We start from the raw sequence: 16,901 nt of genomic DNA, 5'->3' as shown, positions 1-16,901 counted from the left end.
CATCCCCCTGAGCCTCCTTTTCTCTAGGCTAAGCAACCCCATCTCCCACAATGGGTGTAAATTTTAGCTTTTCACTGCCATCTAAATTTACACTTTCTCAGCATACATGGTGCCTCACACAAATATAAGCTACAATAAAAAAACATACAAAGTGTAATGCTTCTCCATAATACAATGCATTCAACATCTACCTGTCATTTCTGACCTTTCCTAAGAAGGAACAGGAAAGCCAGCTACAGAGAGAAAGGAAAAACTGTGGATGTGACTGCTTTCCAGCCACTCCTTTGTTTTTTAAATTGTCTTGCTTTTTTTCAGGCAGGTATGTAAAACCACACAAGTCTCCCAGAAGCTCTGTTGACTCCTCACTTGCATTTCAAGATTCCTGAAGAGAACTTAATGAAAACTACAGTAAAGATGAGACAAAGTCCTTGCTCTCCCTCAAACTATTTTGGACAGTTCAGCCTAAAGTCGAAACATTAGGGGCTTGGAACAAGGTGGTCTTTAAGGTTTCTTCCTTGAAAATAACCTAGAGAGTTTGCCACAGCTGTTTTCTAAGATATACTTCAAAGATAAACATAACTATATGGAAAAAGTGAAAACATTCAAATCCTTATAATAATTTTTAAAAAAGTACCTATGTCAAGTCACCAAGCTGCAAAGTGTCTGGTGGAGTAAAGCCAGTGATGAATCTTGCTGTTGAAAATCCACTTCCATGTTTATAAACAGCTCTCCCTCAACACACAGAAAACAACCAACCAACCAAACATATACAAGCAAAAACCACATCAACTTCACTTTTTATGGATAGAAAGATGAATTTGACAAGCCCCTTGCAGGCAGGCTGATGGCTGAGGAGCAGAGCAGGCAGGGACTGAGCCTCCCCAGCAGCCTACTTGACAGGTCCTGTCAGTTTTCATTTCTGGCTTTCTGCCTGCCCACGAGCGGCTTTTGTAAATTCTGAAAATTCTTTTGGGTGAAACATTTTTTAAAAATAAATATATTGTTGTTTAGTCTCACATTTCTTCCCTAAATATCAAAGTTCTCCACCAGGAATGTTCTCTACCCAGCTCTGGGCTCAACCCCTTTTCCAAGTTTATCCTTTTCCAGCTACCAAGTCCCCAGATCTCCAGTGCAAACAGCCGCGGTTATCCCTATAGAAAGGCTTCAGGAAACCTCCAGCTACACCTACAGTTACATAAACATTGAGGTATGTGTGAACTGTGTTATTCTGCAAGCTTTTTGGGGGTGCAGGCGCGAAGAATTGCAGAGTGGCAGACTCTGAGCGCGGCGGGAGAGAGGCGATGCCGGGCTGGAGGCGCTGTGCCGAGATAACAGCAGCGAGATAACAGCAGCGCCCCCGGAGCGCTAGATGCTCAGATAACACAGGGGAGCAGCCCACACACACACGGCTCACCCCGACAAGGCAGCAAGGCACGAAGGGCAGGCAGGCGGCACAGATAACAGACTGCTAGCTTTTAACAGGATTAAGGCCGGCGAGAAAAGCGAAACCAGGCTGGTTAATTGTGCTGAGCATGACAAATGGAAAGAACTTGGAAAGCAAAGAACGGGAGAAGTTGGAATGCAAGGAGAGACAAATCAGGTGTTTGAGGGCACATTATCGGTGCAGTGGGTGCTCCCTCCTGCAGGTGAGGGAACACCGAGAGAGGAGCTCCTGAGGTCCTAAACTACGGAGCAGACCTTTCCCCAGGTTTACAGCTCATTTGGGTAATACTAATGGAACTCTGTTCATGAAAAGTTATGAATTCTGTTTGTACCATTCTGAAACAATGCAAATAGCTTCACTCAGGACCTTTTTTGATTGTTTTTCCTGTCTCAAAAATAGATTTCTCTCAGGCCAAGGCAGGCAACAATCATTCCAGTTCTCAGAAGATACTCAACACAAAAAACGACTGCCAGATCAGAGTCTAAAAGGCGTATCTGCAACAGTTTCCTAGCCCTAACAAATGCTTATGAATAGTACAAACAAATAAACATTTCCTATGAGTAATAAGAGCGTTCAGAACTTGAGAGTGGAAGACTTTTGGAGCCAGATGTGATGCTTGCATGATTAATAATGCCCAATAGAGTTTTCTTCCATGAAATTACTCAACTGTTTTCTGAGCTTGTTTGAATTTTTTATACTCATAACATCCTGCAGAATGATCTCTACAGCTCTGCAACATAATGTGCAAAGAACAGGTTTTTTCTGGTTTTATCACCTAGTAGTTTCATTTGATGTGCCTTATATTCAACAAACAGGAATATTTCTCAGAATAAATGTAAATAACACCACTAAGTACACCATAAAAACTGATGTCTTACTCTTACCTCTTTCCCCCAATTGCAGTGCTTTTCTAAAAACATGGACTCCATTTAATCTTAAAATTTTGAAACAATGTATGCTTTTATTATTCATTTTGGTAAAGACTGTTGTAGTGGAGAATAGACTTGACTGAAATTTATGATATACTTCCTTCTAATTATCTACTATTTTTGAATTAGAAGCTAATGTACTTTAAATCTTAGTGCTGCATTCTAATATGGGGAAGCAATTCTCATCTTCTCTGAAATACTTTATTAGATCTATCCATAAAAACTTATATACAACAGCCATGTGTTAGCATAGTACCCAGTTTTCACACCATGTTCATGAGCAGCATTTTTAAACTCTCAGTGATGAGCAGTTGCCTGCCTATGGTCTCGGTCTCTACACATTTACTGATTTCAGAATCAAATTTCAGAAATCCAGAACTTTTAACTTTTAAGGATTCAAATATAACATTTAGCATGTTAAATTAACATGCCTTAGATGTCTAAGATGACAGTTTAGGACAACAGAGGTTTCAGTCCTTCTAAGGATATAATATTTCACCAGAAGTACACAAAGTTCCTTTTTGGACCCAGAAATTCAACACATGAGCTATTTAGACAGCTTCTTAAAATCTTCTCAAAACTGCATATGCTTCATTCCTAGAACTTATTCTTTCACAGTATCTCTGTTCAAAAATGAAAGAGGAAGAAATAGTTGTTCGTCTGACACTACTTTTTAACAAATATGTGAAATGCTTTACTCAAAGAATTTGAGAAAGGCTTTTCAGTTCTTCCAACACTTCTACTGTTGTGTTTGGGACTAACATAATAAAACTACATAGATTTTTCATTCCAAGGTTTCTATCCTGTAATGACCACTTGAAAGAAAGCTATCATAAAAAAACCCCTCCTGACACATCTGTTAAGTTTGTTTTGTCTGCTCACTTTCACAAACTGCTGAATCATATTTTCTCCACATGCAAAACAGACGACTGACCACACACAGAGATCTCATCTGAACATTGTGGCTTGGATCTGTAATTAGCAAAGGTTTTAGGTTGTTTAAGTTTGTTTTAAAACCAGGACACAGTGGAAGGGTCTGACATAATTTGTTTAGAGTAGGACACAATGTATCCTAGTAGTTTCCTGTTAATCATAACAATTCATCATTCCCTGTGTCCAGTGATTTAGGGCTGCCAAGCACATGGAACAGCAAACCCATATGTATTGGTGTCCTGATTCTGGCTAGGATGGAGTTAATTTTCCTCTCAGTAGCTGTACAGTGCTGAGTTTTGGATTCAGTAAGAGACTAACGCTGATAACACCAATGTTTTCATTGTTGCTAAGTGGTACTTATCCAAGTCAAGGACTTTTCAAGTTTCCCAGACTCTGTCAGCAGGTGCTCAAGAAGCTGGGAGAGAGCATGGCCAGGACAGCTGATTGAACTGGGCAAACAGATATTCCATACCATGGAATATCGTTCTCTGTATAGAAACCAGAGCAGTCCTGAAGGACTGCACCCCATGGAAGGGACCCATACTAGAGTAGTTCATGAAGAACAACAGCCTGTGGGAAGGACTCATGTTGGAGAAGTTTGGAAAGGATTGTCTCCTGCTGGAGAACTCCAAGCTGAGGAAGAGTTTAAGTAGTCTGCCCCTGAGGAGAAAGGAGCAGCAGAGAAAACACATGATGAACTGGCCACAGACCCCACTCACTGTCCCCTCCACACTGGAGGGAGATGAGACAGACAAAATTAGCAGTGAAGCTAATCCCAGGAAAAAAAACAAGGGTGGAGGAAATGTATTCTAAGATTTGGGTTTACTTTTCATTACCCTAATCAGATTTGAACTCCTCATGTTTAATCTGTTTTGCCCATGACAGTGACTGGTGAGTGACCTCTCCATGTCCTTATGTATACCCACAAGCCTTTCAGCCTCTCTCACCTGTTCAGCTGAGGAGGGGAGAGACAGAGCAGCTTTGGTGGGCATCTGACTCCCACCCAGGGTCAACCCAGCACACCCAGTTAAGTATATTTGCAAACTTTTAGCTGACATGGTTAATTGAGAGTTAAAAATTTACCTGCAGTAGTTAAGGCAGGCAATGAAGTACTGATGTGAATATTGCAGTGGAAATCTTATTGTCCCATCTGTCAGTCGTAAAAACAAACAAGGCAATTCTATCACTGCCTTACCCTGATGAACACAAGAGACTCATTTCCTTGTATTCTACTTGTACCCATTAATAGCCTATATTCTTTTAAGGCTGTCATTTCTTTGAGGAGAAATCAGCTTTGAGCATGGTCCTTTTACACGTACTAGTGTAGCAGCTTTGACAAGAGCTACTAGGCAGTGTGTTCATCTGCTACTGACTCTGAAATAGGTCACTAACCATTGCCCCAGCTACATCAAAGCAGAGCCCTGCAGAAGTGTCACACCAGTCAGGGCCCACAGCTGGAGTGCTGAAGCGCCTGGAGCTTTTCATGTCCCATTCAAGAGCAGTGAGATGTGGCAGGAAAGCCTTTGGGCTGTGCAACACAGGAGAGAAGGCTTTGCTCTGGTGCGTGGTACTACTGGGACTGGTCTCATACCACAGCTTCTGGCCAAAGATGGAAGGCCAGAGAATTGGTCCCACAATACACCACCATAATTAAAATATTTAGCAGCTCAGGCTTTCCACTTCTCTACCTGGCTTCATGCCTACCTTTATATATGATGCCTCTGCCTATTACGCTAATAATAGGTAATAACCAGATGCCAGAGCAAGAAACTATCAAGCTTAAATACTGAGCAAGTATTTTACATTTTTTGAGGAAGTTATAAAGTCAGCATCAAAAGTCAATAATGCCTGCTGGTGAAAGTGAGTGCTGTAATCAGACTGCAGACTAAACCCAAGGCAGTGTCAAGCAGAATGTAAAATGAAGGGTCTGCAAGAGGCAGCACATCAGAAACACGTCTGTATTTGAAGTTCTGTGACAGGATTAAATAAACTCAAATTCAAAAACTACAATCTTCCAAAACACATGCCCTGAAAAACTTGTTTAATATTTGCAGTCTAGTGCTTTTTTCATTGATTTAAAGAGAAATTGTTTACTGCCTTCTTTTGGAGGAACAGCAGTCTGTGTGGAGCATCATTTGCTATGTTTGAAAGCGACAGATACAGCCATAAAGAAAGGAAATCCACTTTCACTGCAGTGCTCCCTCTAATCCTCTGTCTTCATTCCCAACACTAATGAAGGGACATTAGAATGCTTCAAGAAATCATTGGGAAATGCCAGTTCCATGCCATCATGTCACAGTTACCTTACAAGGTAGACAGTGGGAGGAGAGTCTCCAGATGGAGTGATCTTCCAATGATTCCATCTCTGTACAATAACACTCTTCTTGGAAGCAAACTACTGTAATAATTTGTTCATGGAAGGTATGTTTTTCACAGATCAAAGTGGACTACAGTTTTAGCTTGGCTTTAGTCCACATTACAAAGTAAATAGAGGAATATATGTTCAACCTATGCCCAAATTTCAAAGAGAAGAACAAATATTCCCCAATTTTCATTCATTTTCAGAAACATTTGCCCCCTGTGCTCCAAAAGGCTTGGCATCAAGTGCACACGCCATGTTATTCTATGAATAACACCAGCACACACACTGTGACTTAAGGGAGAGATGATTTTTCAGTGGCAAAGTGTGTGCCAGAAAAGCAGTGGTGTTTTGGTGAATTTCCTTCCAGCTCTGATCTGGCAGAACCACAGCTGGTTAGAATTTTAAGTGTACTGCCAAAGTCTAAGGGAGAATAAAAAGAACATGAGTTTTTGTGCTGATCTGGGGAAAGTGGTTGACTGTACAGATCTTAAAAGGTCATGAAAAGGCAAAAATCTTGTTTTTTCCTCACAATACATATTTTTCCTACTTTTCTGTAGAAACAGGAGCAAGAGGGTTTAGAGACAGATGCTAATATAAATTAAATTCTGCTGTAAAACCTCAAATTATTTCTAAATTCACCTAGAAGTACTACTGAGGTCATTGCTACTTCAGTAATACTAGCCATCACACAAAAGCTGGAGAGCACAAGGAGACAGATGTCCCAAAGTGAGAAATTAACTACGTGAATTAACTGTAGAAATTAAATTCTTATCAAGTACCTTGTATAAAAAGCTGATCGAGAACTGCTGATAAGAATTTTCAGTAAGCTGTATAGTGAATAAAATTTGTTTTGCAGCACATTCTGACTTGCAAGCAAATACTGCTCTTGCCCAAAGAGGTCTATATTTAGTTAGTAATAGCCCTTCTGAAGACCAAAAATATTCTTTATCCCCAGCATTCCAAAGGGTGAAAGGCAAAATATATGAATTATACAAAATTTAATCAGAGTTCATACAATAGTCATCAGTCTACCTTTATACACAGCTCCATACTAAGTTTCAAGAGCTACCTTTCATCATCTGAGCTAAACACTTCCTCCCTGCTCACCAGCCAAAACAAGGGCATTTCCCAGGCTTCAGTCTCACATACAAGCAGGAACAGCTGTGCAATACTCACACTATAGAAAAGCATGCTGCGTAAAAATTACAATTTCTGTTTACTTCTTTGGCAATAATTCCATGTATCAGGGTATGAGCTTTTTCTTTAGTCTTTTTTCCTTAACAGACATATAGATTTATATATCCAAACACACACAAATTTTCCTCCACTCCAAACGCTCTTAAATGCTGATTTCCTTGGTAAAATGTGTCACACTCACAACATTCCAGTTACTAGCTTTCAAACTAAGGAAGAGTAAGTTTGCCTTATCCCATCAGAAAATCTTCTCTCCTTCTTTATATATAACATCTTTGTGGAATTTAGTAAAGTCCAAGGAAAAGGCTGAAGTTGAAATTTGAGTGAGACTGAGGAGGTGGGGAGAAGAAACGTAACATGTAACAAATTCCCTCTTGTTTTTGACTAAAACATGTACAATGCCACCCAGGATGCTTCCTAGAAATAGCATATTTGAAACCAGATATTACAGCATAGCAGGAATATCCAAAAGAAATTATGAATAAGTTATTATCTTCCAAATAATAGCACATTCATGGCCTGCAGAAGGTCCCCACATAACGCGGGATTAAGGGCAACCAAGCTACCAAGCACAAGAGAATCATTATTGGTGATGCTGCAGTAAAATCAGCCACAAAGTTCTTAGGGAATGTTTCTATATGTGGACACAAGGTAGGGCTGGTAAAACAGATACTTCAGTGTGTTTGGCATTGAGGCAGAGGATCACGTCCACATTTATTTACACTGCACTGCTCACATGAACACAGGGGACTTTTAAGCTGGTTTGGAGACTTGTCTTTGGCATCAGCCACCAGTCCTATGCCTTCCTCAGAAAACAGACATTTTGCAAACAGTGGCAGGCATCTGAAGTGAGAAAAACTCCTCATGAAAAATAAAGAATAAATCTGGCATCACAGAAATACTATGCTCAAACAAAAGATAAGGAAAAACTCAGCAAAATCCCCCCATCAGAGAACACAGTAATGGGTAATTAGCACACCATGAACTCACTGCAGAGGCACTCTGAAATGAACACATGTAACACCTTGCAGTGCACTACTCTGTGTGTAAAACAGCTCCATCAACATTTGTGTCCTCCAGGTTCTTATGATCAAGACTACAGCTGACAAAAAAAAAGTTCTCTCAGTGCCCACCAGGTGACTGTTCATCTAGAAGTTTCTTTTCATGTGCAAGAGATCAAAATGGTGTGACTTCACTAGCTTAGACTACAGGATCAGCCTTACGTAGGAAAATATTGAATTTTTGATTGAAGGCACTGATCAAAAATGTAGAAGTGGACAAGTGCAGCCACTGGTCATGCTGTAGATTGCTGAGCATCCAAAATAACTTACTTTCTGGATGAAATTAAAGCTCCATACTCAGGTACAGTAGAAAATTTAAAGAAAAAATAGTCTAATGAAAATTAAAACAAGCCTAACTCCTCTTTAAAACTTCAAAGCCCTTTCCTAAACTTACTCAGTTCCTACCAAAAATACTCATTATAGGTTTTAAACAGCTACCTTTTCACACTTATAGGGCCAAATAAAAACTGTATGTAGTCACTGTTCCCATAAGAAAGGACCATAACTTTGGGGCAAAAGGAAGGTTATATAGTCCCTGCTATAGATAGGAGGAGCTCTGCTTCTCACATCACAAAATCAGAATAGGTATGTCAAACTGAAGGGATGCTCATGTATTTCTATAATGCTGGAAACCATCCCTTTTAGAAGTGACTAGAGGGTCTGGACACTGAGCATGTGGCAGTGCAAGGAAAGACTTCATTTTCAAAACCTAGCTTCTGTAAAGCCAGACCTCTTTATGATGTCAAAAGTGACAGAAAATCAAACACTGATGAGTTGGACTCTTCTGAATCCGTGTGTAGTTCAACAGTACAACCTCACTGTAAAAACATTTACAGTTCCTCTTTCGAACACCAAAATAAGTCACAAAAACCAGATGGAAATTTAATTGAAAAATACATGTTTATAAGTGGTTATACCCTTAAAAAAGAAATCAGAAATCAGACAGAACTGCACTTTAAACCTACTTTAATGGCATCCATGTAAGTTTCAATACAAACTCCAAGCCTAACAACTTTGAAATTACTGTTTCATATTTGCACTGTATAAACATCAGGTGACTGATACTTTGATCAGAGGTATGCAGAGGAAAGATACCTCAAAACAGCACACAAACCATGTCAGTGTGCTCGTCACCCATCTACAGCCACAAAAGTGGCAAAAGCTGCAACTAAGAGCTTTGTTTCCCATCAACAGCTAGTATTTAAAAAATTCTAATGGCAAGTCCCTGTATTAACCAAATCTCTTTGTCCTGTAAACACTTCCTCATCTTTTCAAATAAAAAATATCTGCTGAGCTAATATACAGTTTCCTTCTGGGCTTCCCCAGAGAAAGAGAGAGGCAGCAAAATAGCCAGGAAAGGCTGCATTGGCATTTTCCTCCACCACCCCAACTCCCAGGATAAAAGCTTGCTTCAAAGCAACTGATGCATGAATGAGAAATGTCTAAACCCCAAGTCTATTCAAATTAAATGCTAGACAGCAGAGATTACAATCCTGAAAGAACTGCAGAAGGCAATATAAGACCCTGAACTTGAGGGGAATGAGCTCAGCTTTTTCAGGGACCTGATCTGCAGGATCCCATGGGAGAATCCCCTGTAGGTGCCCAGGAGATCTCATTGACCTCCACTGTGCCACATCAGGAGAGGAGGGTGGCTGCATAAGGAGCTCAGGGGGAGCACGAACCTCCAGGGAAGGGGGGAGGAAATGTGGCGAGATGTCCAACAGCAGGTCAGAAACACTGGCTGGGCACCAGGGAAGAGGAAGCCAAAACTCATCTGGAACCTGCCAGAGGACAGGAGGTGCCTTTACATCAACAACAAATGAAGGACCAAACCAACCGGGCACTGGTGACTGAGGAAAAAAACAAGAAGGAAATTCTGGGGAATTACAAGACCGCTTTATTCCAAACCTTTGGAAGAAAATGGAGCAGAACCTCCTTCACTCTATTTCCAGGAATATGAAGAACAAAACACCTTTGCAAATGGCAAGGAAAAATTCCCAAAGGCAAAATGTATCAAATCGACCCAGTTACTTATGAGGAAGCCACTGGCTCTGTGGATGAGGGCAGCACAGCAGACACAATTTCCCTGACAGGCTTTTTGACAGAGTCCTGCCTGAGCACTGAGCAGTGAAAAAGGACTCATAAAAAAGTGGCTGGTTTGACACTCTCAAGACAGCTGTAAACAGGTCAAAATCTAACTAGCAGCTAGCTAGGAGTGACGTGTCCCTGGGGTTCAACTGATCCAAAGAGCAAACACGCACAGTCACCAGCTCCACGTGTAACCCAAACTCCAGCAGTCAACAAGGTGGACAAGAGGGCTCCCACCTGAATGATCCCAGGAGCTGATGACCAACTCTTGAAACCAAATAAAGCCAAATGCAAAAATCTTATGCCTAAGTATATAACAGGAACTTAGGGGCTAAAAACCAGCTCTGGGACAGATGTCCTGGGGGTCCTGGTGAACACCTGGTTGAACACAAATAAACATCCTTGCAATGATGAAGTTGAACTGTACAGCAGGCTGTGTTAGCATGAGTTCATGCTAATGATGGGAAGCACCCAACACTTTCCATGTTATGTTCCTGATGCCTCAAATGGAAGCCTGTTTCTGGTTTTCAGCTTCTCTGCAACAATTAGAGATATTCTTTTTAAATTATAGAGAATACAATGACCTATGAAAAGAGGCAGATGAAGCTGGGTATGTTTGGTCTAGAAAAGAGAGGCTTCTTAATGACTTAGGGGATACCAATAGAGAAAAGGTAGCCCAGATCATCTCAGTGTGGCACAATGAAAAAAGTAAAGGCAGTGTCATCAGTTGCAGCAAGAGAAATTGTATCTAGCCACGATAACAATTCAAAAATCCTACAATAAAGGTCTTCAGACACTGGAATATGTTTGTCAGAGGGGCTGCAGAATCTCCCCCTGCAGAGATCTTCTATGCTTGAGTGCACAAGACTGAGCAACTCAATTTTATTTTGAAGTCAGCTCTGCTCTATGCAAGAGATCAGGCCTCCAGAGGTCCAGTGGCAAGCCTGAATTTCTCTCCTTCTCAATAAAAAAATTCTATGGCAAGCAGAAGGCTGGGAAAAAGAACAAATAGGACTACAGTGTGCATAAACACAGACCAACTGAGTCTCCATAATGCCTACAGATGATAAGGCTTCACACGAAAACTGTTTCCATGAAGTCTGAAAACTTTCTTAGAGGACATCTACTTTATATAATATTTAGATTGATATAATAAAAAAATAACTTGTGTAAAGCTGATTGTTGAAACACAAGGGTGTCTTTGCTTCATCCTAATGTTCTGGATTTTGCTTGTAGCATATGTATATTTTCAATTTATATGACGATCTGTAGAACAAAACAAACACTATGCCTTTAACTTTTTGCAGACCACACAGAGCTTGTCCCAGCAAACTGCATTCTCAGCTACAGACAACAGACCAATTGCACAACCTATTCCACTCTTATGTAAAACTTTTATGTGGAGAGAGATATGAATACATCTCTATCAATACATGAATATTTTTTTTAAAAAAGAAAATGCATGAAGACACATAAGGGCTTTTCTTCAGAAAGACCATTTCTTTGAACTGCCCTTCTTGATCTGTGATGTCACTTCAGCCCTTGACAAGATCACATACCTTTCTATTTCAGTCAGTTCAAGTTCAGTGCCACACTTACTCTAGAGACTTACAGAATAAGACATAGAAATATCAGTCAATTTGCAGTCCGTCTTTACATGGCATAGTTTTTCCCATGGTGATTCTTCAGACGATCTCACCAGAACAGAGAAAGCAGCATGCAGTTTTGAAGTGGTATAACTTTTAAAATCAGTAACATTTATAACTCTTCTACTCTCTAAATGGTAATTAAGTTTTCTGTTCTTTGATGGGGGTGGGGGACAGAAATCCATCACTGCAAATGATTAACATCTATTTCTTTTCTTTAAGCTTTGAAGAATTTAGTATTACTACCTAGGTCCAAATCAGAATTTCAAGTGCAATTCTTAAAATCACAGATGGGTGGAGAACTACAACCACAGTAGCAAGCAACAGATTTCCCCACAGACAGCAGTATGGGCAAAGCTTTATCAGCAGTAGCACCATTCACTGCACCAACAGATGTCAGTGCTCAAAGGCAGTGAGAAAAGTGTGAGCAGAGTTAAAGGCTGGGTCTGCATCTGCATGTGTCTGTCACTGAATAGTAAAATTACTATCTCCTCAAGCACTACACTTTGAAAGCAAAATGGCTTTTTTTAGCTTGATATTCTTTTACACTAGCTACTTCCTATTTCCTTGGAAGAAAGCAGCCCCTGAACAAAAAGAATTTCAAAAGGCAAAGATTCATATTAAGCAGGGAACTAGGTGAAAGAAAAGTATGCAGATACTTTAAAAAATAGTCTCACAGTGGTCTGAATGCTAATTAAAGAAGCAAGCCACACTGATCTAATGTCATTTTACTGCAATGTTTTAAAAGCAGACACTGACTTTTAATAAATAATTGAAAAAGAGAGCTTATGTTGCCAAGCAATATCATCACCCCTACACATGTGAGATGATGTAAAATCCTGGGAAGAAAATATCATACATTCTTTCTTTCTACTTTATTCATATGAAAAACACACAGTACTGCCTCTACCCTAAATCGCCATCATTATATACCTTAATATGGGAAGTGCAAAGCTGCAATCTTTTCCATTAAAACTTCAACTTCTGTTTCTACTCAGTATCAGAGAAAGAAGCTGATTCTTCTATGAGTACTTTCGAGATGCACACAGTGTCTTATAACAGCCAGATGTTCCACAGCCATCAGCTCATGCACAGAATCTTTTCAGTCCTTTGCACAGTATTGCCTACCATCTCTCCTGATTTTCACCTATTTTCCTATCTGATTAGAGACTTGCCCTTAAAAGAAAGGGCCCAAGTTTCAAATAAGTCAGAGTCCACTCACTTACTGTATTCCTAAAACAAGTCTAAAACCAAGGTGCATGCAGCTTCCAAGAAGGAGTAGGAAGACAAATGAAAATAGATTTTACACTTGTAGTTACCCTTGCCTAAGAGACCGCACATCTCAGTGTTCCCACAAGGACTGTGAATGCTTAATTTTAACAGTTATAAGAATGTAACAGCAGGTTATGTGCTCATCCAATCTGTTTGAAAAGCTTTTAAAATCAGAGGCATCAAAATGAGCAATACCTGTATCTTCATAAATATCAGCTATAAAATCCAACCAGCTTACTGTGGAGAGTTATAGCAAGTTGTCATATTATTTCATGCAAGCCTTTCTTGGTTACAACAGAGTTCAAACTGAAGACTTCAAGATGCAAGAAAGGCAACCTAGGAGTTTTACTACTCTACATGCCTTCCTTCATAGCAGCACTGGAGCACAGCGCTCAAGTGTTGCTTCAAAAGCTTCCAAAGCTAATGATCTAAACACAGAACCAGGGAGTCTCAGGCTTGACCTGTCCCTGCAATAAAACCATGCATTTAGCAGCAGTTTAGTGGTAAAGCAAAGCTGCTCATGTGCAATCATGAATCTCACTCCAAAGCTCAGGTTTAACCTGACCCTAATGAAGTGACTCACCCGTGCTGGACACCTGCAGCACAGGTGGGAGCCAAGACAGCCCTCACCGAGCACAGAGCAACAGCCCCTGGTTTAGAGGGGAATGACCAAACAGGAACCAGGTCTCCACGTTCTGCTCTGAAACCTCACTGTGCAACCCTGTGTGAATCAATGGGCTCTCAGCCCTAGAAAAGCACCCAAGTGCTTCCCCCCTCAACAGCAAAGCCTTCTGGACTCTGCAGGCAGGGCTGCCAAGCAATAGAACTGCGGCTCAACCACAAGTCTGTAAAAAGTTTCATTTCATCTGGTTCAGGGAAGCATAAGCTTCATTACTCACCAATTATGTTTTCATAACAGACTTGCAGACACGATTAAAAAGAGTAGTGGAAAACAGCAAAACAGAAGATGCCTCTCAGAAGTGTGCACACAATCTTTATGTCACATGCTTTAAAAAGCTCAAACAACTCAGTGAAAAAAAGAGAAACAAAAAACAAACAACTGAATAATGTTGTGGTTAAAGAAGATTTTCACAGAAAAGGAATCAGCATATTGAGCATCTGGTACATTGCCCATATTGCTTAATTCACAGTTCCTCATCCCCCCCAGTTATTTCCCTCACTTGTAAAATCACAGCTCTTCTATAAATAACTTAGGAAGAGACCACAAAACCCTTCAAAACAGAGTGTCTGAAGCCTGCTTTACACAGAGACACATCTGAATACTTGAGTTTGTTACCAAAAAGACACACAACCAGTGTGTCTCATGATCTCTGTACCACCTCAGGTGGCAATTTATTGTCAGAGTAAGTGCTGCATTGTTACGACAGAGCAAACACTGAATCAAAGCCACTTTCCTGAAATATTACTCTTACTGTGCCAAATAAGTTGGGAAGACAAATTTGTTATTTGTAAATAAAGGAAACACTTATCAAGATAGTATCTTTAAGATGCAAACCACAGAAATTTCCTCTTATGCTGGCTCCCTGAGCTAGAAAACACCCCAACCTAACCAAAGAGGAAATTAACACACAGCAATCCTTAGAGTGGTGTGTTTCAGACAACTTTAAGAAAAGTTCTGTCCATCCAACAGTCACAGGTCCTTCTGCAAGGACAATGATTATTTTCCACAAGAAGAGCTGTCTTCTGCCTCTCCATGGCTTCATTTTCATAAATCCTGTGCTTTCATTAACATTCAAAGAAGGTATCAAAGCCTGGCTGTCTACCACTCTTATTTGCTCCCTGAATGAGATAAGACCTTTTTTTGGTCTTAACAGTAGATTTTAATAAACAGGTGGAATTTTTTCTGCTTCAGTTTGTCTGCAGCATAGAACTACAGCCTTAGGCAACTGTACTTACTAATATTATGATTTAGTCTATTTCTTTATATTAATTGGCTGCCATAGGCTACTACACTAGCATCAAGTACAAAATCATCACTATGAGAATGTAACTTCTGCTGAAGTACAGGAGATATTCCATTTTAAGCTTTTTCTCACATGTTTACATCACCTTATTTAGTTCTCATGAAAAGTCCTATTTGTCTGGAATTCACATTTTGCCTTTACAGAAAGATAAAGAATTAATCACGTGCTTGTTTTGTTTGTTTGTTAGTGTTGGGTTTGGTTTTTTTTTTTTTTTTGTGAAAACCAGATGTTTTTCACCCAACATTTAAAGCCTTTTCATTTTCTCCACAATTCTGAGGATCTGGTTATAAAGGACATCCAGTTACTTTTGATAAGTTTACCTGTTGAGAATACAGACCAAGCCTGAAGATAGGAAAATTAAATATTATTCTTAGCACACAGAAAACAGGTGCAAGGCTATAAAAACAAGAACCAGCAATTGGGAACACATCCTATTCCAATCAGATACGTACACAGTCATACAGTGAAACACCCCTCCAACTCATGATCCCAGTTCAAATACAAGATCATTTGACTGAAGGGAGGCTATGAGGTTCTCACTGAAAATCCCCAAACAAAAGAAAACAAATCCAAACAAGGCAGTGCCTAAAACAGTGTCCTTCCCGAAAAAAAACTCAGAGTGTCTTATCAGGAAGAACATTAATTCGGCAAATATATACCCTATTTCATATTTTGAGGACATAAAGATACCTCAGACCATTCTCCTCCACTTTCCTCTCCTTCCAATTGCAGTGGGCTCAGTGGGGGTCCGCTGCACCCACTGTGCTCAGAACTCCACTAAACCCTTTCAGCTCCCTATCCCCCAGGGCACAAACCCAACTAAAGCAAGAGTAGCTTCACATCTGGTTGGCAAGTTGATCTGGCTCTCCATAGGTTCTGCCAAGTGAGTCACTGAATCATACTCAGTAACACAGCTGAAGCTTCTCTGCATCCTGTAGTGACATTAACCCTAAGCATGCGCTTTAGCTTATTGGTTTGTGACATTTTGGATATCATAAGGCAACCCTGGCCACCTCCAGCTTACCATTATCATATGTGATTCCCATCTTTGGGCACTTTATTCACCTCCTCAGTGACTTCTATAAAACCACAAAAAAAAAACAAAAACAAAAACAAAAAAACAACCACACAACACAAACAGTATTTATCAGGAAGGAAAGCACTATCAAACACTCGAAAAGAAATAGCAAATACAAAAATACTGAAGATTACAAGTAAGTAAACAAAGCTTTGGGTGAGAAAAAAAACAAGATTAATTTTCAACTTCAACAAACTTAATAACAACTATACCATGTCAGCATTAAGGTCACAAGATACTTCAGGAAAACTTCTTTCGAAATGCATTGATTGCATCATCAGCATGTTGGCAGGAATCACCACACTGCTTACTCATTACATGTCAACTCTTTTCCTTTCACTGAATCATATTCTTAAAGAAATGTACCATCAGGGAATGTGGCTTTTTCTGTTTGAAATTCAAACCACCCAGTACTTAAACAGCTGTATTTTAACTGTTTCCTCTCCTATGAAGGTCTTCACACGTAAAAGCGCTCTGAATTTTAGTCTACAGTTGCTGGGGCTTCAGTAATTCCTGTTTCTGTATTTCCTGTCTCCTTTTCTGTTATGAGAAGAGGGGTTGGGAGGTAAACCTTCAGAAGGGAAATGCTTCATTCGGCCAAAGATGATTACAGCAGATGGAACCTTTACTCTGCAAAAGTCTCATTGCAGAGATTCAGTTTTAATGGAGAACTTAGGCAAGAAGAACAGATACCAGGTGCTAAGACACAGCTACTCAAAGAGGTTTCATACCTTTCTTCCACCTGTTCCCTCACCACAGCCAAAACTAGCACCAAGTCAACCCTTTGACTCACCAACCTGACAGAAAATTTAGCAGAAATCCATCCAGTTTCTTTTTTTTCTTTTTCTCTGACAGTTTTTAGCTGACTTACTGAGCTGAAGCAGCTTATGGAGGGATGCAGTGAAAGTC

General features: G+C 40.0%; 1 protein-coding gene across 2 annotated transcripts in view; it reads right to left on the bottom strand.

Moving 5' to 3' along the window:
- Positions 1–16,901, bottom strand: part of MAN1A1 (mannosidase alpha class 1A member 1) — a 137,050-nt gene that overhangs the window by 114,709 nt on the left and 5,440 nt on the right. The window contains exon 1 of one of the 2 annotated variants that reach the window (XM_074537912.1): positions 9,955–10,532. The exons of the other annotated variant lie outside the window; for it this stretch is intronic. The gene's annotated coding sequence lies outside the window, so the exon portion shown is untranslated. Of the gene's footprint in view, positions 1–9,954; positions 10,533–16,901 lie in introns of those variants that run through there. 2 annotated transcript variants of the gene reach the window in all.

The sequence above is a fragment of the Zonotrichia albicollis genome, chromosome 3 (assembly GCF_047830755.1).
Source record: "Zonotrichia albicollis isolate bZonAlb1 chromosome 3, bZonAlb1.hap1, whole genome shotgun sequence".
Lineage (NCBI taxonomy): Eukaryota > Metazoa > Chordata > Aves > Passeriformes > Passerellidae > Zonotrichia > Zonotrichia albicollis.
The sequence above is the reverse complement of the archived record's forward strand: the minus strand, read 5'-3'. Positions and strand labels throughout refer to the sequence as shown.